Source organism: Anolis carolinensis, chromosome 1, assembly GCF_035594765.1.
Source record: "Anolis carolinensis isolate JA03-04 chromosome 1, rAnoCar3.1.pri, whole genome shotgun sequence".
NCBI lineage: Eukaryota > Metazoa > Chordata > Lepidosauria > Squamata > Dactyloidae > Anolis > Anolis carolinensis.
The window spans coordinates 335638041-335664986 of record NC_085841.1 but is presented as its reverse complement, the minus strand read 5'-3'; the positions used below and the strand labels follow the sequence as shown (position 1 = coordinate 335664986).

Sequence of the window (26946 nt, the reverse complement as noted above, 5' to 3'; positions counted from 1 at the left end):
AAGGAAGAGGCAAGGGAAAGGTCTGATTTTTATCTAGTTGGAAGGCCACTGACCTAACTGAATCCCAAGCTACTATGATCAAATAGCTTTACAAAGATTCCAGGATGAAAAGGGATTTCTTCCTTGACAGACCTAGAGGTCGTTAAACTTCAAAGGCAATTTTATCATGTATCTAAAACTGGCTTTTTGATGAGACAGGTGCTTAAAGCCACATGGAAGGAAAACAAGAACAGACATTAGTGGAAGGGGGTAATTTGTACCTTTGCAAATTTGAGAAGTCTAACACGAGGCCAGGTCTCCTGGTCATCCCTGGTGGACACTATTGCTAACATTAGCAAAGGTACCTGTATAACTTTAAGAGGAAAGAAGGATTGCCACCTTCCTTTCCCCAAGTCAAATGTCAGCAATGGGGCCCAGGGATGCTCAGGAGATTTTGGAGCACTGTAGCCACAGCTGTGATGTTGACAGGATGATAAAGGTAGGAGTGGAAGCTCAATAATCTGGAACTGGGTTCATCCCTGTTGGATGGTCAGGAACTCTAGCCTGCCACCACAACAGGATAGAGGCAGGCAGTATAATTTACCTCACATTGCACTCTGGATCAGCCTTAGATTTTCTTGCCTGTGAAGATGTGCCCTTTGAGAAGCTATGTCATGTAAAAGAAGGAGCAAGCTCATTTCCTTGTTTTTCAGAGTTTAGCACACGAGCCAATAAATTCCAATTACAAAGAGAGAGAGAGAGTCCCCTTCAACACTGTCATATAATCCATAATCCAGATCATCTGCTTTGAACTGAATTATATTATATTACATATAATCCAGTTCAAAGCAGATAATGTGGATTATTTGCTTTGACAATCTTGATTATATGGCAGTGTAGAAGGAGCCAGAGATTACATCTAAACATTAGGAAGAACATCCTAAATCTATTTTAGTCCTGCCTAGGGTGGAGCCATTCAATCTATTAGGTTTATCAATGTGTTGACTCACCAATAAAATGGTGAGTCTACTTTTAATGGGTTTAATCAACAGGATGGCAGTAAACTTCTTAGATAAGGGGGTGTGATAATCTGGGGTGAAACATCCACAATTTCAGATATATGGAGGACATCATATTATTTCTAGAAAATAGCAAAGACTTGGGATTACTATTGATGAAGAAAGTGAAAAGGCTGGGTTCCAGTTGAATATTTAAAATAAAGTAAAACTAAATAAATTTTACATAACTTTGAAGTAGATAACAAAATGGTTAAAGAAAAAAAGACAACTAGGATTTAGAAAGTCATCTGTGAAGGAACTAAATAAAATTCTCAAATGTAAAAAATATCATTAAAACCAATAAGTATAAGTCATGCCATAATAAATCAGTGTTATGGTTGAGCCTCATGGCTCTACTACTGGGAGACGTGGGCGTAAGACTCCTCGAGAGTCAGATACTCTCGAGGAGCGAGAAAGGAAGCGGCTGCGAGATATCTTTGCAGAACCATCTGACGAAGATTCTTTTGAGGGGTTTACTGAGAGAATGGAGGAAGAGGTGGTTAGCTCAGAAGAAGATGATATGGAATGGACTCGGGTAAGAGAGGATTTGGGTGCCACTGGCAATGATACTATGGAAGACGATTGGGGACCTTCAGGATTAGACCCGTGGACAAGCTGGAGGGATGGGACGGGATCCACAGCTGGGGATGCTGTGGGGCGTAGTCAGAGGTGTTCCAGTTCTGATGAGGAAAGTGATGAGGAAACGCCCGGGCTAAGGAGAACAGCTGATAGCGATGAGGACTTGTAACTGGCATAAAATGGGGTTTGGGAGCAATAGCAAATTGCGTTGGGCAAGGTAATCTGGACGAACGCTTGGGATCTGTGTGGGAAGTTTTCCTGAAGACGGGTGTGATTCGTTTGCTGACTACGTAAGTTATCCTGGACATTGGGCTCAGATGGCGGGAGGAATTGTGTGGGGTTTTGTTGTGCAACCTCTGCTTAATCTTAATAGCTTTGACCTTCCGTCGTCTTCTTGACGGACGCCATCTGCTACTCTGGATTTACGGACTGAACTGACTACGGCCTCGGATTCTCCTACCTGTGTCTGTCGTTGGAACTGGTGAACTACAAACGTCTGCATCTGCCTTACGACCTTCGGAACGGACTGGAACTACGCTGACTGCTTCAACCCTCGTCTGCTGTGTTTGTATTGGGAATTTGCCTGCTGTGTGGAGGAGTACCTCTAAGTTACTCAAACATAGTTTTTGGCAGCAGAGAAGCATCTGCTGCCAATTAGTTGCATTCTTTTGAACCTTTTGTTCACCAGCTTCTGTTTGTTTAATCCCAGGCTGAAGCAAGCTGTTTTGATTTAGTCCGAATTAAACTCCGGTTTAATTCGGTTTATCTTTTGAACGTTTTTCTTGTCTCTTTTTTACTTTTAAGGCCAGTGTTTGCCTAGCCCTTGTCTTTTACGGGCATTTTTGGTTCTGTAACTCCAATAAACTCTGTTATCTTTTATCTTGTGGCGTTCTGTCTTTGACAATCAGACTTTCATGTTTGTCTGTAGAAGTTTGCCAGTACAGAAAACGGACAAAAAGAAAATGCAAACATTTGAAATATGGTGGAGTGAAATAGTTCTATGGCTATCATGGACCAATAAAAAATAAATGAGTAGGTCCTAGAGAAAATTAAGCCTGAACTCTGACTTAAGGTCAAGATGAATAAACTGAGGCTGCCATACTTTGGATGTATCATGAGATTATATTGCTCAGTAAAGTGGGAAATGGTATGAAAATATTATTCTGAGTAAAGTTGGAAACAATATGAGAAGAGGAAGACTGTCTTACAAATACTGCACATTGTTTCACTCAAGGAAGCCATACCTGCATTTGTGAGATTTGAACAGGACTATTGATGACTGGTGCTCTTAGAAATCCCTCATTCATAAAGTTGGCATATATTGAAGTTGTCTTTACAGCAAATAACAACTGCTGGGAGTAGCAATAAAACATTCCCCTCCCTCCCTTCTTCCCTCCTTTCCTTTTCAAAAACACTTTTCAAAGTTTTAAAAGTCACAGGAAGCCCTATACTTTGTTTAGAAAGCACAAACCATTTTGTACTTGGGATAAAATGAGTTTGTGTTGGTATCAAGGAGATGATATGAGATATCCAGGAGAGGGCATTTATGGCCAGTTTATGGTCCATAGGCTGCAGGATTCTCATTGTTGCTATATGATCATGTGGCTTTTGTTCTGGTCAAACCTGCACTGTCCATACACATGCTACTGAGGAAGGCGAGCTTCAAAGAAATCTCATTGTAATAACAACTGTAATGAGGACTTAACATGCTCAGTAACCATGTTCTCCTCTCAGTAGAGCAATGAATCTTCATCAACAGGAGAAAAGGGGGAAGGAACCGGTGTGGGAAAATAAATAAAGAATGAAGAAAGAGAGAGGGGATGACTGACTGGCTAGAATTCTGAACAGGAACACTCTACACTGTAACATACTGTTGCAGGGCCATCTGACCAATTAATGAGTCAACATGAACATTCAAGTTTTCCATAGGTTTTCTGATTTCAGTACAATGAACCTTAATGGGCAAGAGGGCCACATGTATCACTTCTGCCTAGGCGCGTAGGACCTTTCAGTACTATGAACAGATTGAAGCGGTTGCATTCAGTTTTCTTTTTGCGTCCAGGAACCCTAAATCAGCTGGTCTCTTGATTGTTGAGAGGATGATAATTATAGGTATAGCCAAACACAACAATGGTTTTCCTTCAGGCCTTCCTGTTTCATGCAGGAAGGTTGAAGTAAAAAAGCAGGGCAGAGCACACAATTCTGTATTTCTCCATCTATATGTGCATTGCTGAATGCTTGAATAGGGCCTGTAACTATACTTAGCATATTTATCTTTAAGACACAAGATGCTGTGACTAGCTTCCCTTGTGAAAAACATACATTACAAGCTTCTTCCAATCACAGGTCATCAGAAATCCAAGGTTTCCAGATGAGGAAGACACTATCTCTTGAGAAAACTGGCCTTTTTGTGTGTGTTATAACAAAAAACAAAAACAAAAACAAAACACTGCTGAGAAACTCAGCAGTGAGCACAAGCTGTCTTGAAGAGCAGCCACAATGGGGCATCGTGCTCTGAATATTTCAAGGGCTGCTACCTAATGCATTTTCACTTTAGCAGAAGTGTATAGGTCTTTTTTTTCTGAAATGAGACTTTTCAGAAAGAAACACGGTAAATCAGAAAATAACAAAATAGATGGCCTCTCTACTGCTCCAAATTGAGGGTCTTTGGCCAGATCTACCTATACTGCCAAATAATGCAGTTTGAGCTGCATTATATGGCCAATGTAAATCCAGGCTGCATCTACACTAACATTTAATCCAGTGTAGTCTGCGGCATCCAAATGATGGACTCTGACTAATGTGTTTTAATCCAGAGTTAGCCTTTTGATCCAATTTGACCTGGGGTTATATAAACACCAGCAAAGATCCGAATCTTCCAGGAAGACTGCCATCTCAGATCTCCATGCACAATCCAAGATTGCATCCCCACAGCCATTTAATGTTCCCCACTCAGGCAGTTCAGGAAGGTGGGAGACAGTTCCTTCCTACCCCGTGTCCTCCATTTCTGCAGGAAAAGACAGAAAAGTGTACCTTATAATTCCTGAAGGATTCATTCTTCCTCATTCTGGTGTTGTTACGGAGCAAGAGACCTTTGCAGGAGAGAGGAGCTCCAAAGGTCCATTGCTTCCTAATGACAACAGAAAAGGGAAGAACAGACCCTGCAAGAATGGTAAGGCACACTTTTCTCTCTTTTCCAGCAGCAAGGGGGGGGGGGCAGGAAGGGTATGAATTTCACCCAATGTCCAACCCTGCCAAACCAGCTGTTACACCCCTAGGCTGCAGAGACACATTAAAACCACACTGGAGCCTTAAGCTATAAGCAATGCAAGCTGTTTATTGAAGATAATTTGTAAGAATTAAAAAATCAAAGTTTCAAAGTCAAATAAAGTTTTAGTCCACAAGGTACGAGGCCCTTGAGAATCTTGAAGCAAGCGTCCATAGAAATCCAAACACAAGAATAAACTTCAATCAAGGTAATCAAAATTAGTCCAAGGAACAGGATCATGAACTAGAACAGAGAACAGGATCATGAACTGGAGTGAAGAACATGAACTGGAACAAATGACACAAAATGCAAGGCTTTCAGGAACATTAGTTGATAATCCAAAATACCCAGGAACAAGAACTGGAACAAAACTCTTACAGGAATGGCATGAAAGTCCAAAGGAAACATGAAACAAGAGTCTATGAAGCAGGATCAAACCTCTCAATGAGCAAAGTTACCACCTCTGAACTTCCTGTCAGAGACAGTTCCTATTAAAGCTAAAATCAAGGCCCCTTTCCATGGAAAGTTTGCTCAAAACACTTTCTCATTAGTAACTGTTTGCTCCTTCTCAAAACCTCACTTTCTTGTCTTTGTTGACATATTGCTTTCTTTCTGTCAACCTCATTACTCGTATCAAGACTGGAATGCCCATCTGCCAAGGGATAACTCAACCTTGACTCTCTCAAGGAATGCGGTTCAAGCTACCTTCTTGAAATCATTATATGCATGCTCCCAGAATCCTCAGGAACAGCAGCCTCATCTAACTCTGGCTGTCCAGGAACAGCAGTCTTATCTACCTCTGGCTGTACAGAATCATATACCTCTGGCTGCATAGAAATCCTAGGCCCTAACCCCAATTCATCTAAAGGTCAGGTGCAGGTACTATCAGGCTGAACAGGCCAACCCCAGGCTTACCTGACAGCTCAGATGCAGGCTGGAATATAACACCACCTTGGCATGATTGTGTTGTGTAGCTCACCCCACTTCTGTGGTGAAGTATCGTAGTAATGTGGAGATGAAATACAGCTTGAGACCAATCATATTTTTTCCTGTTTGAGTTTAATTTTATGTGTGGAAGGACCCCCCAGTCTTTGCTGTTGTAAGGCTTTATTGCTCTTACTCTCAAGTAGAAGTTTGCTACCCCATGAGACAATATAGAATGGTTGCCACCACCCATGGCTTTAAGTCTTCTTGAATAGTAATCCATTGGAAAATTACTAGGGAGTGGGAACATACTCTATGCCATGAACACTGTGCAAAAGAAACAGATAATCGACATTATCTGCTTTGAACTAGATTATATAAATCTATACTGCCATATAATCCAGTTCAAAGCAGATGATTTGCATTTTATATGGAATTAGCTGTGCCTGGCCACGCGTTGCTGTGACTTATGGGAATCATTTCTTGGCCAGGTGGAATAGTAGTGAATAGCTTTGCAGCCTCAAAGCCTGGCCGTTTTCTTCTTATGCAAATCCTTGTTTGGTGAGCTGGAATACAATGGAATAGACTTGCTGCTTGGAGGGCTGGATACTTGCATTCTAGGGAAATAATTTTTTGGGCTGCTAGAATTGCACTGAATAGCCTCGCTGCTTCAAAGCCTGGCTGCATTCTATATAGGGGCATCCTTCGTTGGCCAGGTTGAATGGGATGGCGTAGCCTTGTGGCTTCAAAGCCTGGGGGTTTTCTACCTAGGGGAAATCTTGGTTGGCCAGGCTGAACAGCACTGAATAGCCTTGCTACTTGCAAGCCTGGCCGCTTTCTACCTTTTGGAATTCTTGGTTGGCCAGGTTGAATAGCAATGTCTTGGTGCGGCAAGTAAGAATGCTGTAATTAGCCACCTTGATTAGCATGGCCTTGCAGCTTCAAAGCCTGGCTGCTTCCTGCCTGGGAAATCCTTTGTTGGGGGGTGTTAGCTGGCTCTGGTTGTTTCCTTTCTGGAATTCCCATTTTCACAGTGTTGCTCTTTATTTACTGTTCTGATTTTAGAGATTATATTGTTCTGTATTATTATATCACAGCAATTATTATATATTATATTTATAATCTTATATTATCTGCTAAGAACTGGATTATATGAGGCCCCTTCTATGCAGCTGTATACAATCCACACTGAATTTGATTATATGGCAGTGTGGACTTAAGGTAATCCAGTTCAAAGCAGATACTGTGAATTATCCAGCCTTGAAATTTTGGATTATATAGGTGTGTGGAAGGGCCTTCAGTCTACAATGCCATATAATCCAGTTGAAATCATATAATCTGTATTTTATAGGCAGTGTGAAAGACACCTGAATGAAGAGGCCCTGGGTGCCATTCTGGCTGAGTGGATTGCTAGGAGATGAAGTGGGTGGAGTCTACCCTTCTAACTGGCAGCAAGGGGAAAAAACAGCTCTTCCTCTAATTTGGACTTTATTTTCTAGGTTTTTTTTGTTTGAAAGATATAGCTTGGATGACTATGTCTTTTGTGGCCAAATTTGGTGTGATTGGGTTCAGTGGTTTTGTTGTTTACTCCATAGTAAAATGCCACATTACATTTTTATATAGATAGATTGTAGAATGGGCCTCTCTCAAGCTTCTGAGGGCTCTTCTAGACAGGGCTAAAAAGTGAGACCTGTCTTGTTTTTACTGGAGGCATTCAGATGATGCCTCCAGTAAAAGAGAATTTATGTGGAGTAAACTGGGTTTCCCTGGTTTACTCCACATTAATTAAATACTTCATTAGATCTAGATCTTAATGAAAATCTGGGTTTAATGAAATATTGGTCCCGTGGGGACTGACTACTGACACTGCTTCCCACAGCCATCCCACTTCTTTGGGCTTTCACTCCCTCCCCCCAAACCCCAAGTTTCACCCCTAAAACTTAATGAAAAGGGTCCCTGGCAACCATTACGTCTCTCCTCGCATCATCCTGTGTGGGATTTTCCTCTTCACCCCTCCCATCTTACTTGGGTGTCATTTCCTCCACTCAGGATGAAACAGGGCTTCATGGCTGCCAGGGACCCTTCTCAGTAAATTTTAGGGGCTAAATTTGGGGCTTGGGGTGGCTTCATGCTATCTGGATTTCATGCTACCAGGATAGCATGTAGCCAACCCCAAGGGGAAATCCAGGGTTTGGCTTGGGAGGTGGGGATTAGAACTTGCGCTGAAACCATTTTGGTATGGGTTTTAGGTATGTCTGGATACGTCCATAGTCTCCCAAAACATTGAGCATATCTACATGAGCCCTATAGAGTGGGGCATGCAAAAAATGGCTTTGTAGCATTCACATGGCAAGTGGGCCCTTCTCATACCTAAGACAGTTTTGTCTTGTGCTAGCTCCATAGCTGAGGAATGCCCCAGAGCTCTCAGCTCAGGGTCATGTAAACAGGATCACCCCTTTCTTCACCCTCCCAGTGGGCACTTTGACCATGACAATAGGGCTACCAAATTAAGGGTGGCCACAGTGGAATGGAGGCAGGCAGTGAAGCTGCCCCTGGGCCTGGGGCAGAGTACTGCATAGTGCACCAGCCCTAGGGTGTCTTCCCCATATAGATACATCCTTATATAACCTTCAGAAGCATCTAGAAAAGAACAGTGATTATATGTCATGACACATTAATGTAGTGTGTAGGTGTGTTGTGCAATGTAACAAGAAATAACATATTATTATCTATATACAAGAAATGCATATTATTATCTTCCAAATCACATATTTTAAAATATATAAATGAAAGGCTTTCATGAGGTATGTTGTGTACCCAAATATTTCATTATTTCAATTCATTTATGCGTCCGTACATCTTATAAGGGGATGATTAACATCCAGTTTTCTAGTAAAACTGAATTACTGTATTATAATATGATGCATGTCTAAAAGTATGCCAGCAACATGAAATGTTCTGAAAATTCTGATCTAGAAGCTTTGCCCACTGATATACCTCATTGGCCAATTGCCAGCTGAGTCCACTTTGATCGCCCTCCCACTAACTGCATCTTTAAACCCACAATCTCATTAATCCTTTGTGCCTAGGGAAGAGATTATGCTCTCACCTATGTTGTCCATTATCACAGCTATACATCCAGGTCTAATCAAAATAGTTAATCTGCCTTTTGGTTAGAATGGTAAATAACATAAACAGATAATTATTTATTGTATACTCATGATGGTCACTCTGCAGAGCTCTAAGAGTTGGTTGAGGAAAATTACTAGCTTGAAAACACATTGCAAGCTTTTAAAACATTCTCACAGCACCTTTCTCATTTTGTCCCCACCCCCACCAGATTTATAGGAATTCATCCAACATGTAACTATAGATGGCAGTGCTCTTCAGCTTTAATAAAACACTATCTGCTCAGCTATAAACTTAATTTATTGTGATATAATTACTTTAGCAGTGCTATTAATATTTGCCATGCTTAGTGTCAGTGATTTTACTGCTGCGAACTTAGTTTATAATGAATAAAATGATGTTGGCAGGCATCAGTTCTTACCCAGTGCTCCTACAGTGCATATTCTTACCCATTCTCTTCCTCTCTGAAAGTCCCAAACAGAGTCAAATATTTTTTAAAATATGCATTTCTTATAGTCAGGGTCAGATTAAGGTAGTTGTGTACTAAAAGTAGTTGATAATCAAATAATCAAATGTTGATTATGGACTACATTACATGGAGTGTTTTCCCCATTGTAGAACACTTTTGGTCCATTTCAAGGACAAAGTGGCATGGAGCCCATCAGATTATGTTTGACTGCTTCTGGCCATCATCTGTTGTCTTTCATCCTTGAAATGGAGATGAAGAGTGCTGAAAGAGGGGAGTTCAGAACATGGATAAGAAATCATGTTCTGAGCCCCTGATGCATGCCAGAACACTGAAAAGCACATATGATGGGATCTGATAGATCCAACCATGTTGAATTGTTTCAATGACATGGAGGAATGGGCGTTCCTCACCACTTAGCTTTCACTACATTTTCTCCTAGTTATCTAGGTTTGAAATTGTGCTCTTGCTTGCTTTTTAACATAACACTGGCCTAATGAAGAGAAGGGAAGCCTAGCAGGAGGGGATCATGGCAAAGTGGTTTATAATCACACTGGTATTGTCATAGACAGAACGCCACCAAATAGAGTACAACACAGTTTATTAAAGTTACAGAACTAAAAAATGCCCGTAGGAAGCAAAGGACTAGGCAAACACTTGTCTTCAGTGTGAAAAGTAACAGAAACAGCTCCGTTTGAATTAAAACGGTTCGAAAGGATAAACCGGATTAAACAGGAGTTTAATCTGGATTAAAGCAAAAGTGCTTACTTCAGCCTGACAATTTAAACAAACAAAAGTTGGAAAACAGAGGTCAAAATGAACACAAAAAACTGGCAGCAGATTCCTCTCTGCTACTCAAAAGCTACAGATGAGTAACTCAGGCTGTTTACTCCTCCGTGCAATGAGCGAAATCCGGGTCCAGGCACATCAATCAGGGTAACGACGGTCAGCATGGGTCCCAATCCGGTCCAAGGTCGAAAGCCAAGTGCAGACGTCCACAAGTTCCACCGATAGCCACAGAAGGGATAGTCCAGGGTCGTAGTCAGTCAGTCAGTCCAGCGTCAATCCAGAATAGGTAATTAATGTCCGTCAAAAAGACGACGGAGGTTCAAGCTATCAAGATTAAACACAAGTTGCACAGAAAAACCCCACACAGTTCCTCCCGCCGTCTATGCCCAGTGTCCTTGGTAACTTACGTATCCAGCAACGAATCACACCCGTCTTCAGGAAGTTCCCCAACAAGAGCCCAAGCGTTCGTCCAGATTACCTTGCCCAACGCAATTAGCCATTGATCCTAAACCCCATTTTATCCCAGTTCATAACTCCTCATCGCTGTCAGCTGCTATCCTAATTCCAGGTGCCTCATCATCATCATCCTCATCAGAGGTAAAACACCTTTGACTACGCCCCACAGCATCCCCAGCTGTGGATCCCGCTCCATCCCTCCAGCCCTTCCATGGGTCTGATCCTGCAACCCGCCAATTGCCTCCCATGCTATCATTGCCGGTGACACCCAAATCCTCCCTCACACGAGTCCACTCCATGTCATCCTCCTCTGAGCTAACCATCTCTTCCTCCATTCCCTCGGTAAAACCCTCAAATGAGTCTTCATCTGTTGGTTCTGCAAATAAGTCCCGGAGCCGTTTCCTTTCACGCTCCTCAAAAGAGTCTGACTCTCGAGGAGTCTTACGACCACGTCTCCTAGTACCGGAGCCAGAAGGCTCAACCATAACAGGTATAATGGAGGGAGGGAAGGAATGGGAAAGACGTGTGGCAAAGGGGTTTAAAATTCCACCAATATAATGAACAGAAGCAAAGTTTTGCTAGAGAAGATCATGGCAATTACACTGGTATAATGGAGGGAAGGCAGGCATGGGAAAGACTTATCATAGTAAAGGGGCTTAAAATTCCCCTGCCCCTCCCAAATGGGATGAGGTCCATAGTAATCTTTCAGATATTAAAGTTTTCCCTGATTAAAAAAAAGTAATACGGAGGGGGTGGAGAAAAGGATTTTCTATGCAATGGTTCTGAATGGGGGCAACAACAGGTGAAAACCTGAAGAGAGGAACATGTGTGATGGGAAGACAGAACTTGAAATGGGACGATTGGGGATCTAATGGTATGATTCACTTTGCTTGACAAACAGTCCCCAGTGCTTCTCAATGCCCATGTAATGAGGTCATATATCAGAAACAAAGGTTTATGAAGTCACAGGAAGAAAATAAAATAAACTACAGTGTGAATGATAACACAAATGGACCATGGAAGGTACTGTTCCCTACTCTGTAGCTGCATCTCTTCAAAATACTGAAGTGGTCATTGGTGGCTTCTGTGCCAATGGAGTGGTGAATTTGCTCTTACTTTTGTCTGCATTTTAAAGGAGCTATTCTGGGTGATAAGATTTGTCCCCACAACAAATTGCTCCATTTTCAAAGCCAACAGGTTCCTGTTTCTACCTCTTTTTTATTTATACAAGGAAGCTCAGACAATCCCTGTCCCATATTCAATGACACCAATTGTCCAAAGTAATAATAATAATAATAATAATAATAATAATAATAATAATAATAATTTTATTCTTATATCCCGCCCCATCTCCCCGGAGGGACTCGGGGCAGCTTACATGGGGCCATGCCCAGACACGACAGCACAAATCAGATAAAACATTAAACCGAGCAGTAAAACTTCAACATGATTAAAAACAGTCATAAAAGTCAATATACACAATAATATTAAAATCCCGATTTGGGTCAAAAGATCCAGGCCAAGGTGCAAAGCAATATCAAGTTATCAGGGAGGGATAATTATGCAGCAGGTGTAATACTTAAAGTGCTGAATGAATCCTAAAAACAATCCAGAGGGTCTACTGCTTAATAGGTAAATAACATGATCCCACAAGGATCAGTCAACGAAGGCCTTCTGGAATAGCCAAGTTTTCAGGCTCTTCCTGAATGAGAGTAGAGTAGGGGCCTGCCTAATCTCCCTGGGGAGCGAGTTCCACAGCCGGGGGGCCACGGTGGAGAAGGCCATCTCCCTCGTCCCCACCAACCGCAACTGCAAAGTTGGTGGAAGCGAGAGGAGGGCCTCCCCCGACGAGCGAAGAGGTCGTGCGGGTTCATAGGGGGAAATGCGGTCTCGAAGGTAGGTGGGTCCCAAACCGTTAAGGGCTTTGTAGGTGATAACCTGCACCTTGAATTGGGCTCGGAAAATAAATGGCAGTCAGTGGAGCTCTTTAAACAGCGGCGTTGAGCGCGTCCTGTAATCTGCCCCAGTTAGAAACCTGGCTGCCGATCGTTGTACTAGTTGTAGTTTCCGAGCCGTCTTCAAAGGCAGCCCCACGTAGAGCGCATTGCAGTAATCCAGTCTAGAGGTAACTAAGGCGTGGACCACCATGGTCAGATCTGACTTCTCGAGGTATGGTCGCAGCTGGCACACAAGTTTTAGTTGTGCAAAGGCCCTCCCAGCCACGGCTGACACCTGGGCCTCAAGTGTCAGCGCAGAGTCCAGGAGGACCCCCAAGCTGCGGACCTGCGCCTTCAGGGGGAGTGCAACCCCGTCAAGCACAGGTTGCCACCCAATACCCCGATCAGACGTACGACTGACCTGGAGGACCTCTGTCTTGTCAGGATTGAGCCTCAGCTTGTTCGCCCTCATCCAGGCCAATACAGCGGCCAGACACTGGTCCAGTATCCGAGGGGCTTCCTTGGAATTAGGTGGAAAGGAGTAGTAGAGTTGGGTGTCATCCGCGTAGAGATGGCACCGCACTCCAAAACTCCGGATGACCTCACCCAGCGGTTTCATGTAGATATTAAAAAGCATGGGGGACAAAATGGAACCTTGCGGGACCCCACAGGTCAATGGCCAGGGGTCTGAGCAGGTGTCCCCCAGCTTCACCAACTGGGAACGGCCCTCTAGGAAGGACTGGAGCCACTGCAGAACAGTACCCCCAAGGCCCATCCCGGAGAGACGTCCCAGAAGGATACCATGGTCGATGGTATCGAAAGCCGCTGAGATGTCCAAGAGAACCAGCAGGGTCACACTCCCCCTGTCCAGCTCTCTGCGGAGGTCATCCACCAAGGTGACCAAAGCCGTCTCGGTACTGTAGCCAGGTCTGAAACCAGACTGCGATTGGTCCAGAAAATCCGTATCTTCCAAGAATCCCTGGAGCTGGGAAGCAACCACCCGCTCCAAGACCTTGCCCAAGAATGGAAGGTTAGAGATTGGTCTGTAGTTACTGAGGTTAGCCGGATCCAAGGAGGCTTTCTTCAAAACAGGCCTCACCACAGCTTGTTTTAGGCCAGATGGAAATATGCCCTGCTCCAAAGAGGCATTGATTATTCTCACAAACCAATCAACTAGCCCTCCACTGGCTTGTTTTAAGAGCCAAGATGGGCAAGGGTCAAGGGCACAGGTGGTCGCCCTCACCGCTCCAAGAATCTTGTCCACATCATCAGGCTGCACAAGCCGAAACGAATCCCACAAGATCGAACAGACAGATGCCTCGGTTACCTCACCTGGCAATGCATCAAGGCCGGCGTCTAAGTCGGAACGAATCTGAGCGACTTTGTCTGCAAAATGGTGAGCGAACTCGCTACACCGAGTTGACGAGATGTCGGGTGCTCCCCCAACCTGAGGAGGGTGGAGGAGCTCCCCAACAACTCGAAACAACTCTGAAGATCTATTTGTTGCAGACGCGATGCGGGCAGTCGAGAAAACTTTCCTGGCTGCCCGCAATGCCGCGGAATAGGCCCTAATAGCGGCTCTAGACCGTGCTCGGTCAGATACATCACGAGTTGTCCGCCAGCGGCACTCTAGTCTCCTTCTTGCACGTTTCATCTCCGCCAGCTCCCCAGTAAACCAGGGAGCTGGGGCAACTCCACGCAGCGAGAGGGGACGCTCAGGAGCGATCGTGTCTATTGCCCTGGACAACTCGCCATTATAACGAGTGACCAGGGCATCGACAGGTTCATCAGCTTCCATGGTAGACAGATCCCCAAGAGACCTCAGGAATCTCTCAGGATCCATAAGTCTCCTGGGGCGGACCATCTTAATTGGTCCACCACCCCTGCGGAGGTTGGAAGAGACGGTTAGTCTTAAACTGATCAGATAGTGGTCGGACCATGACAATGGAAGAATAATTTGCTCTTCCACTCCGACCAAACCGTCGCCCGCAACAAAAACCAGGTCGAGTGTATGTCCAGCTTGATGAGTGGGACCCGATATTATTTGGGACAGACCCATGGTCGTCATGGCGGCAATGAATTCCTGAGCTGCACCTGTCAAGGTGGTCTCAGCGTGAATGTTGAAGTCGCCCAGCACCAACAGGCGCTGGGAACCCAACACCACGCTAGAAACCACCTCTGCTAGCTCAGGCAGGGAGACTGCTGTGTCGCGGGGTGGACGGTACACCAGCAGAATCCCCAAACTGTCCCGGGTACCCACCTTCAAGTGGAGACACTCAAACCCGACCGATTGCAAAGCGACGCATCTGACCAGGGTGATGGACTGCCTAAAGACCACCGCAACCCCACCTCCCCGCCCTCCTGGCCTGGCCTGCTGATGCACCCCGAAACCCGGAGGACAAAGCTGGGTAAGACTAACCCCACCCAGATCATCCAACCAGGTTTCGGTGATGCAGGCCAGATCCGCATGTTCATCCATGATTAGATCCTGGATAATAGATGATTTACCTTTGACGGATCTGGCATTAAACAGCAGGACCTTCAGCCGGGAGGGGCTACCATGGAGGCTACCACACCTATCCTTCTCCAGGGTCGCAAGAACCCTGTTGCGCTTCTCCCTGGAAATGCGTTGACGGCAATTCCTCCTCCTCCCCCACACGACCTCGATGGAGCCACCCCCCGCCTGTTCCCCACCCCCCAAGGAGTCTGGCTCAATTGGAGCATCCTTAAGAGAATCTAGTCAGCTCCCTGGATCCAAAAGGTTACTAGACACACCATCTAACTTTACTTCAAAAGAAGGGGATAAATGGGGCCTACTGGAAAAACGTAGTGAGGTTGAAGAGGGTGAAAGTTGCTGGTCTGGTACGGAAAATGATTGGGCCAGAGTCTCTAATTGAGACTTTTCTAAAGGGGGGAGCCTATGCTGAGGACTACACATCCTATTATCTCTGGGCCTAACAGATGGTTGAGTGTGTAAAGATAGGTTGGCCACCAAAGAGCGAATCACGGGGTCCACAAATACTCTTCTAATGGTAATGCCCCATGAGAGCAGCCGGAACCTAAGGGCCCATAATTCCTCTGTTATAGACTTATCCTCAAAAGTGAAGATAAGGCGTAAAGAGCGATCATATGATTGATAGCCCTTATGGAGCCAAGTGATCATCTTTATCTTGACTGTCGTCAGGCTCCTTGAAAGAATTTGACCCAAGGACCTCTGGATCACTCTTTCCGAGGTCCATCTACCCCTGTTCAATATAGAGTCTTCAATTTGAAAAGCCAGCTGTTTCGTCTGTACAAGATGTTCATAGTAATCTTCTACGTATGGAGGAGAGAAATCCCCCTCCAACGGAGAATTAGTTATCGGCTTCACCGCTGCCAAATCTAGATCCATACCTTCCCTCCTTTGAACAGTTTGATCAACAAACAAATCATTCCCTCCCTCAACCTCGTCATTTTCTAATCTTAGCTCCTTAATACCCTTTTGGAGCCCAAGTTCTACCTCTCCCACCAAATCTGAAGGACAACTGGCCTCCTTTAGATCATAACCAGTATTATTATTATCCTCCCCAGGATAAGAGCAAGTTGGTACTCAGGAATCAAACTATTGCAAGAACGAATTTGTTTCATAACTTAGCATTGTTAACAGGTGATAACTCTTATTTATATGCCTGGAGGCCAAATCTTCACTGGTTTCTGTTTTGAAACTTCCCTTCCCCCATTGTATTTTCTGCTATATGATCATAAGAAGAACAAGCAAACTTGGAGAGTTTGATTTTGTCTTAGTCTCCTGGGAAGAACAAGATTCTGTCCCCTTACCACTTCTCCTCTCTTTCCTGCTTGGTTGCATGCAAACTGCAATTTGTCTGTGAATTCAAGTGTTGAAATAACCTGAAGGCAAAGGAGAGGAGTGTGAGGAGAAATAATGGGACATTTTGAAAGAAGCTGAAAATGTGTGACTACAGGGAATTGACTGGACGACACCTGTCAAATAAGGACAGTTTCCTGGTTTTAAACAGCTGATAACTTTGTTACAGTTAGAGCTGTTTGACAGTACCATAGAGTGTGGTGGAGTCTCCTTCTTTGAAAGTTTATAAATTGCATGGCTATTTTTCAGGAGTGCTTTGACTGTGTATTCCAATTAGATTGGATGGCCTTAGTGGTTTCTTTTAATTATGTGATCCAAACATATATGCACCTGTATAGCTCTAAATTCAAGTTTACCACCCACAAGTCCCTTCCTATTACCTGAGGTAGAAGGTGAAGTTGTGGAGGAAAGTTGAGAAACATTTGTTCCTCTTTGAAATCATTCTCACCAACACAGCATTAATAACTAAATCCAACTGCTAGTTTGAGGTGCAGCAGACCAATTAAATCAGTGAGACATAAGTGTTAGCACTCAACAATTGAATCAGTGAGTCTACTATAATTCAGACAGGTAATGTGAATTTAGTGAAGTCTCCAGATGAATTGTAACTTTTACCAGCCTTAGGCAACATATCCAAAAGTAAGCAGTACAGTTCAGCAGCATCTGAAGAACTGAAAAATTCTCTTCTCTAATTTAGTGTAGAAATTACAATACCACCAGATTAGAATGCAGGTAGTTCAATGGCCTACCAGCACCATAATCATTGGAAAATGATAATCACGGGGGTGGGTGGGGGGGTCATCTGGGAAACACAGAATATTAAATAGCATTGTAACAGTCTCAGGAGTCTATTGCATGCCATTTCAGCTGCTCTACTGGTTTTAAAAGTTTAATATCCATTTTCCTCATGTTCTGTTAAAGGCAGAAGGTCTCTTCATCTTGTTTGTTGACAACTTTAGGCCTAATTTTAAAATGGGATATTTCCCCTGCTTTCCCTGACAAAAAGTGAGCCTATACTGGCTGGTAAATCTGCCACCAGTTTGGAACAGAAATGATCCGGACTGACCAACGAGGAGCCCACATGTCCCTGGCTGAACACACTGCAGCACCACATGGTCATCCACACAGAGCAACCTAGTTAAGACCACATTGCTCCCACTGGACTGTCATCTCATTCTGATATCAGCTCAGGCACCTGCATGACCAGGAAGAAGGAAGGGGGCAACCTGATGAACACAGGGAAAGGAAAAACAGTGTTTTAAATGCTGGTTTTCTCTGCATTCTCAGCCACGCAGGGAGCCAAAACCCATTTTTTTGGCTAGAGGTGGCCAGATACCCATCCATGCCAATTTGCATTTGGCACAGGTGGGAGTGGGGATTGTTCTGCACCCCTCCTTGCCCCTCATTTAGCCATTTAAAATAGAGACAAAGCCTCGGAGGAAAAAGGCTTGCCTTAGAATCCCCCCTCCCTTTCTCCAAAGTTCTTTATTTTTATTTTCAAGCCCCTGGAAGCTAAGGTAAGCCTTTGTCTCTTTTTAAAAGAATTAAACAGGGGGCAGGTAGGGGAGGCCAGCGCTGCCATCCTTCATTCCCAGTTGACTGACCTTGGAATGAAGGGATGACTGTGGGGTGCCTTTTGTAATTGTGAATGGTGATCCCAGGAGACAGTTCCCACTGAAACTTCCAGTAAGATCTGGACCTCTGCAGGTATTTTTAAAATCTGGTATAATCCTTGATAATCAGGTTTATTCCAGGTTGAAACAGATTAGCTTGGACACTCCGGGAAAATTAATTTCCTATGTCTCATTCTGTGGTTGTGTAGATGGGACTGTAGACTCATCCAAAGGCTCTCATTTTTTAAGTGACAATGGGACCAGTTGAAATAAAAAAAATCTCTCTTTGAAATAGTAATGGCAAAAACATGATGGGTAGAAAGAAAAGAGAAAGCAACTCTTGCTTTTTCTTTGCCTTTGGAGTGTATGGAAAGGTTAACTAATATAAAACTGTTTTGTTGAATTAAATGTAGACACAAATACTGAGTCATCCTCTACCTTCTCTCAAAGTGTTTATGACTTTTTTCAACAACCACTTGTAATGTCAGTGTGCAGACCTCACAGTAAGTACAACCAACAATTGCATAGAACTCAGATACTGCTTCCAGCAATAGCACTAGGGAGACTTCAGTAAGCAAACGCGAAAAACTGGCCAAACATTTATTGGCTTTTGTTAAGAATTATTTTCAACAATTAAAGTTGAAGGTCTTGCTGCTGAAAATGTTGATATATGTATGTGTGATGAATTACAGATATTATTATTGGCTTGGTTTGATTTCTTTTCTATGTAAGTGAAATCAGAATTGTTCAATGCTTCGGTCACCGTTACCAGAAAGGAAATTACATTTTATATGACATTTAATTATCATCTAAAAATAAAATCCAAACCCAAAAACTATGATTGTATCACAGAAAAATAAATACCCGGAGAGTCATGCTGCATGTTAAACTAACAGAGAGAACTACAATCTTTTCTTTAAAAGCATAAGGATGGATTGATGGCAACATCCCAATTTTAATGATCTTGGGCCTCCAAGGATTTTATATCTACTTCCCATATTAAGAGTTCTTACAAGGATTATGGAAATTACACTATATGAAGAAATCTGAATGCTTAAAAAGTGTTGTGTTAACAATCTGTTTATATTACATCCTTCCAGAAGAGTATGCTCATGATGTCGAATGATCTAGAAATGAAGCTACTGTGTTTCCCCAAAAATAAGACAGTGTCTTATATTAATTTTTGCTCCCAAAGATGCACTAGGTCCTATTTTCAGGGGATGTCTTATTTTTCCATGAAGAAGAATTTACATTTATTGTTGAACAAAAAAAATGAACATTTATTATATACTGCACAGTGGTTGTCATCACAAACTAGCATAACCAGACAAACTGAATCCTATCAAGAATTTCTTATTACTACCATTATTTCAATGTACAACAATCTATGGTACGTACATTTACCAATCCTGCATGCTCTGGTGTTCTGTTTGGCAGGCATACTTCCAAACAAAAACTTTGCTAGGTCTTACTTTCAGGGGAGGCCTTATATTTAGCAATTCAGCAAAACCTCTACTGGGTCTTATTTTCAGGGGATGTCTTATTTTCAGGGAAACAGGGTATATGAGAAACTGTTTAGGAATTTGAGCAAATGAAACATGAACAAGAGAAGGCCAGGAGATGATATGATAGTTTTAAAAAGTTGGAGAAGTATGAAATTGAAAACTACTGCTTTCTGCTAAATGAGGATTAAAAACAAATAGAATCAGATTACAAGAAAAAAGAGTCCACTTAATCATTCCTGACAGTAAAGGCTGTTTAATAATGGAATCAAACATTGTGGACTCTCCATCCCGGAAGTTCTTTAAAGAGATGTTGGAACACAATTTCTTGGAAGTGCTTATCTGTGTATTCGTGAATAGCAGATGGTTGGATTAGATGATCATGGAAGTCCCTCTCATTTATGATTCTGTGATGTCTTGATAGTGATGTGCACAAAGATAGAAATGGATGAGAAAAATGAAGGTGCATCTACACATAATAGAATCAGTGCAGTTTGACACCACAGTAATTGCCATGGTTCAGTTCTATGGAATCCTGGGAGCTGTAGTTTAAAGGGTATTTTGCCTTCTCTACCAAAGAATGCTGGTACCACCCCAAGCTGCAACTCCCATGATTCCTTAACATTGAGCTATGGCAGTTAAAGTTGTGTCAAATGCATTAATTTGACACAACTTTATGTAGATACTCTAAATAAAAATAAAGTGTTTGATGGGAAGTTAAAAGAAAAAGTGCATTGGAAATCCATGAAACCTTATGGTAGTCAAAAGGCAGATTGTGAGAATGTGATGCAGAAAGCCTTTGGGAGTTCCTGAGGCTAAATGTAACACAGCAAAGGGCAATACAACTGCTAGAATGTAATAGAGGTTACAAACTCCAACTGTTAAGAGCAGGAGGTTTATAAAAGGCAGAGCTAGGAAAAATTCCTTTATTGGATGGCTTCTCCCCAAATCAGATTCTGACAAATGCAATCCAACAAAGAAACTTTGCTGAGTTCTGATTAAGAGGCTGCTTGCCTTGAAAATTCTACATGTAGAAGATAAACTGTTATTGTAAGCCTAAATGTCCTTGACCATGAAGCATCACAGTTAGTATTGTTCACATTGCCTTGGCAACATTAAAACAACACTTGGCTCCCAGTCATGCTACACAATTGTAGCCCTATTGTTCCTTTTAAAAACTGCTATGGTTATATTTTATGGAATCCTTGGGCTTGTGGTTCGGCAAGGCACTAGAATGCTCTGGCTAATTATTCTAAATTCATATTCCTACACTACTGATCCCAGGATTCCATGACAAGATGTCATGGCAAGTATAGTGAAATGTAACGCTATACCTGTGTCATGTGAATGAGTCCCAGGTCGAGTTTTATCTGTATGATAACAAGTGCTGATTATAGGAATGTCTTATCCATGTGAAGGTCAGGGAAAATAATACTGATAGTTCTAAAACAAGGAGTTTATAATGTAATTTTCTTAACACTGGTAAAAGTTAAAAACCGAGAAGATTGTTAAGAGTAGCAGTGGTGGGAATCCTCACATTTTTGCAGTCTCTTGGGGAATTATTATGCACTGTATTTCTGTTCACAAATGTGCAGAAGAGATTTTCATGTTCAAGAAATAGTATGCTTTTCACATAAAACATGTTTTCTTATACAAGAAGCACTTGTATTTGTGCCCAGGATAATTACCCAAGAGACTTCACAAAGTGTGAACACTTTTCAAAAACCATGGAAAAATTTTGTTTGGTCCCATAGGAGACACAAAAAATGACAGAGGCTATTTGTACTTGAATGCAGGGACCAAGAATGGTTTACAGCCCCGTATGTGTGGGTTACTCCATGAATTTCATAAGATATTCTGTGAATACAGTATCATAAAGATGTGAATTACCTACACACACAGTATTATAAAGATGTGAATTACCTACTTATACATATTGAGTATGTTGAAGTGTGTTGTCGAAGGCGTTCATGGCCAAGATCACAGGGTTGTTGTATTTTTTCCGGGCTGTATGGCCATGTTGCAGAAGTATATGCTCCTGACGTTTCGCCCACATCTATGGCAGGCATCCTGAGGATGCCTGCCATAGATGTGGGCGAAACATCAGGAGAGAATACTTCTGCAACATGACCATACAGCCCGGAAAACATACAACAACCCTATGTTTAAGTGCTTTGGATTTCATAGATAGATAGATAGATAGATAGATAGATAGATAGATAGATAAAGATAGAGATATAATGAGGTATCTTGGAGATAGAATCCAAGTATAAACATGAAATTTATTTATGTGTCATATATAGTTTATGCATATAATCCAAAGGTAATTTTATACACAATGTTTTTAACAATTACGAAACAAATATTGTGCACACTGGAACATCAGAAAGCAAAGATGTCACTACCTCAGCCACCCAGGTGGACAATTTTGGATTTTGGAGCATTTTAGATTTTGGAATTCCAGACAAGAAACATCCAACCTGTATGTATATTGCTTACATATGGTTCACTCTAACAATATTTTATAGTGAATTATTCTTTCAGCTCCTTTCTTTTGTCCATTTTAATGATTTACATTGGGGGGGGGGGCAATTGTAGCATAAACGAACGTGTGGTGGCTGCGCAACTCCAGGCATTCTTGGTTGACACTGATTTTCTGGATCCGGCGCAGTCTGGCTTCAGGCCGGGGCATGGCACCGAGACAGCCTTGGTCGCCTTAGTCGATGATCTACGCCGGGAACTGGACAGGGGGAGTGTGTCCCTGCTGGTTCTGCTGGACCTCTCAGCGGCCTTCGATACCATCGATCACGGTATCCTTCTGGGACGCCTCGCGGGAATGGGACTTGGAGGTACTGTTCTGCAGTGGCTCCACTCATTCCTGGAGGGTCGGTCCCAGATGGTGTCATTGGGGGACGCCTGCTCGGCCCCACAACCGTTGACTTGTGGGGTCCCGCAGGGGTCAGTACTGTCCCCCATGTTGTTTAACATCTACATGAAGCCGTTGGGAGAGATCATTCGGAGTTTCGGGGTCCGGTGTCATCTGTACGCAGATGATGTCCAGCTCTGTCACTCCTTCCCACCTGTCACTAAGGAGGCTGTCCAGGTCCTGAACCGGTGTCTGGCCGCTGTGTCGGACTGGATGAGGGCTAACAAATTGAAACTGAATCCAGACAAGACAGAGGTCCTTCTGGTCAGTCGCAGGGCTGAACGGGGAATAGGGTTACAGCCTGTGTTGGACGGGGTCGCACTCCCCCTGAAGACACAGGTTCGCAGTCTGGGGGTTCTCTTGGACTCATCGCTGAGCCTGGAGCCTCAGGTTTTAGCGGTGGCCAGGAGAGCCTTCGCACAACTCCGCCTTGTACGCCAGCTGCGCCCGTTCCTTGGGAGGTCTGACTTGGCCACGGTGGTCCACGCTCTGGTTACAGCTCGTTTGGATTACTGCAACGCGCTCTACGTGGGGCTGCCTTTGAAGACGGCCCGGAAGCTCCAGCTAGTACAATGGGCGGCAGCCAGATTAATAACTGGGGCGGCTTACAGGGAGCGTACTACCCCCCTGCTAAGCCAGCTCCACTGGCTGCCAATATGCTACCGAGCCCAATTCAAAGTGCTGGTTTTGACCTACAAAGCCCTAAACGGTTCTGGTCCAATTTACCTGTCCGAACGCATCTCCTCCTATGAGCCCACGAGAACCTTAAGATCATCCGGGGAGGCCCTGCTCTCGATCCCACCGGCCTCACAAGCACGGCTGGTGGGGACGAGAGACAGGGCCTTCTCGGTGGCGGCCCCTCGGCTGTGGAACTCCCTCCCCAGTGACATCCGGCAGGCTCCATCCCTTTTGGGGTTCAGGAAGAAGCTGAAGACCTGGCTATGCGCGCAAGCGTTTAATGAATGAACTCAGTTAGCATTGACATGGATCGGATTAAGGCTTTTGCACAAGGTCTGATGGATGATTGGTATATATATTTGGTGTTGCATTGTTTTAAATTTTTATATATTGTATTTTATTATGTTATTTAATTATTTTAACTGTTTTATTCTTATTTTATTGTATTATGATGTACTGGTAGTGATCCTACCAGTTGTGTAAGCCGCCCTGAGTCCCCTCGGGGAGAAGGGCGGGGTAGAAATATTGGAAATAAAATAAATAAATAAATAAATAAATCCTATGTAAAATCATACTGCATATTTTTGACATTAATATTGAAATCTGAAATATATACCAAAAGACTTTCTGTATATATTTCAGATTTCAATATTAATGTCAAAAATACATAGTATGATTTTACATAGGATTTGTGCTACGTTAGAACAACAAAGGCAAATATCACTTAAGCAAAATAAACATTAAATATGAAGTAACTGAAAAATAAAATAAGGTGTAAACACTAAACTAATCTGGGAATCTGCTATTGCAACACATCCAATGAAATGGCTTAAAACCAGTATAAAAAAGACTAGGACTAAGTACGTACTTGGAATATACGAAGCTCAATTCAGAAGCATGTTTAAGAATTGGTCCAAGAATCCAGAAGAGCATTGACTCCCAATGTGACCATAATTCCCACCCACCCCCCAAAAAAGATGGCTTACTTAAACATATTTTAAAAGAACCTTTTCAGTATTCACAGACAAGAACAACATACAAAGATTAAGTATATGTCTTGGGAAGAATTGAGAGCCTCCGTGACCTGAAATATTTGATTTTGGGGTATACATTGTGTCAGACTATTAGAATGACTGATGGAAGCGGATGAGAAATGACGGCACTCAAAATGAAGAAGCCATAACATGACAACTGTGCAAGCACTTAGCTATCAAGTATGTCACAATTGTTGCATTTTTCCAATCAAACAATTCCACCTGATGCAACACCAGGCCACTTCAAAATTTAACTGAATAGTGAAGTGAAGCCTGTGGGCAAAGTGCTTTTGAAAAGACGTGCTTGTCAGCAGTATGAGAACGGGAACAATATCAGAAGAGAAGAGAAAGTCATTGAGAGTATCAGGCCATAGAAAAACACTTCAGAAACAGAGTTGTATACATTTCTATTAAAACAAGGATGTTTGAGTTGTAATTAACAAGGCATAATGGACAAAGAAGAAAAAACATGAAAAGAATTGTAAGATGGATCCAACTCATTTCCAATTGCACTCTCTTTCAACTCCTGAACCTAAAAATTGTTTGCCCTCTTTCATCATTGGTGACTGTTGTGGGGATGGAGGGTTACTTTTATTTCTTTAAAAAAAATCCTTAGAATTGATAACAAAATTTCACAAAACCTCTAAAATATCTTTCAAAACTCTTTCAAAGTAACTTTTGAAAGTACTGTACATACCTGTTGTGGCTCAGCCGTCACGGCCTATACTTCATCAGGAGATGGAATTGGAGACAGATTCTGATTCGAATTCTGGGGCCGCTCAGGACTTGTAATGAGACCCATTGCCCTTGCAGGTGCCTGGGTTTCTGGTGCCAGAGGATCCATTAATTGGGGAGCATTCTGATGTCTCCTCAAGGTTGCCTTTGCCAGATGGTGTTGACTCAGGCAAAGATATGTCTTTTAATCGGAGGGAATCTTTCACAAGGGATAGGAGCAGAAGGGAGGGCGTGCAAAGGAGCCGAAGGTTAGCTCTGAAGTACGATGATGACTGATTTTCCCATGGGAAGTTTTGTGCGTCCTGCACTCCCATATTCTTGCAACCTTGAGATATCCTTAAAGGTGTCCTCCTTTGTGTTCTCGTTGCGGTGTCAACTTTGCTATCCTTGGAAGAGGTTTCCATGTTCCAGTATCCAGATCCTAGCCTTGTTTCCTGCCTCATTCCGGTGCCTGGTTCCCAGAGCTCCAAGCCACGCTGCGCCCTGTGACTCTCGAGTAAACCTTACCTTATTTACCTTGCTTTCCTTTTTCCTCAGTCAAGACTTTCCATCCAAGCTGCGCCGCACCCTGTGACTCTCGATTAGATCTTGCTTTGTTTACCTTGCTTTCCTTTTTCCTGAGTCAAGACTCTCCAAGTGGATTACAGTTTGCAGATTTGCAGCATCTTGTTCCTGTTTCTTGGTTCATGGACGAACTTTGATTTCTTAGTGGAACTATCAAGTTTCACTTGTGGATTACTATGGAGACTTTTCTGAACTTGTTTTGAACTGTTAAAGACTTTACATTAAGGACTATTTCTCATACTGACTTATTCGCTACCTGCACATAGATACAGTAGAGTTCCGGTTATTCGACATAAACGGGTGGGCCGAATGTCGAATAACTGGATCTGATGGATAACAGGGAGGCCCTATTATCCAGCAAGCCGGTTGAAGGAAGTGTCCCGTGCACGTTGCTAGGTAGATAGCAAGCTACCTAGCAACGTGCAGGAGCGCTTCTGCTCCGCCTCTTGGGAGGTGCCCATGCGCGTTGCTAGGTAGATAACAAGCTACCTAACAATGCTCAGGGATGCTTCCTAAGCCGAGTGCTCACCGCTCCGCCCCTTGGGAAGTGCCCGTGCGCGTTGCTAGGTAGCTTGCTATCTACCTAGCAACACGCACAGGCGCCTCCCAAGGGGCAGAGCAGCGAGCACTTGGCTTAGCAATGCGCCTGTGCGCGTTGCTAGGTAGCTTGCTATCTACCTAGCAACGCGCACGGGTGCTTCTCTGCTCGCTGCCCTGCCTCTTGGGAGGTGCCTGTGCGCATTGCTAGGTAGATAGCAAGCTACCTAGCAACGTGCATGAGTGCCTCCCAAGGGGCCTGGGACGTCGGATAATACGGAGTGTCGGTTAACCGGAAGTCGGTTAACCGGAACTCTACTGTATATATATTCCTCAATAAACTGCTTTGCTTGTGATACTGGCTCCAGTGTGGTTTTCAGGATGCCCTCGCAGCCTTGGGTTGTAATAATACCTCAAGTATAAGTCACCATCATGTATAAGTCAATGGCAGGTTTTGGGGCCAAAACTATGGATTTAGCTATGATCCATGGATAAGTCGAGGGTCATTCTGTGAAGAGCGGAAAGCACCAATGCCACTTCAGAAGGCTACCAGCCCCTGGACACCACCGCCACCATTTATCTGCCCAGATATAAAAAAATGCTAGAAGCATCACTACAGAATAGAGTGTAGGGGGATCACTGTTTCTTTTAGGTTCTCCAAAGATGGATTAAGCTCTTGCCTTTCACTTCTGTTCTCAGATAAGGTGATTACTCCTTTTTTGATAATAATACAATATTCACATTAACTCATGGATAACTTGATCAAGTTAGTGGAGGCAGTGACAAACTTTATATTTTCAGGTGTAAAGATTACTGCAAACACAGACTGCAGCCAGGAAATCAGAAGATGTTTACTTCTTGGGAGGTCCACATAGTTAAAGAAATGGTATCCCCATAGTAACCTATG

The 26946-nt window shown here is 43.2% G+C and overlaps 1 long non-coding RNA gene across 1 annotated transcript; it reads left to right on the top strand.

Moving 5' to 3' along the window:
* Positions 1-475: 475 nt before the first annotated feature.
* LOC134295535 (uncharacterized) lies at positions 476-2495 on the top strand. Its single transcript, XR_010002144.1, has 2 exons — positions 476-1906; positions 1990-2495. It is a non-coding gene; the product is annotated as an uncharacterized LOC134295535 (long non-coding RNA).
* Positions 2496-26946: the final 24451 nt, after the last annotated feature.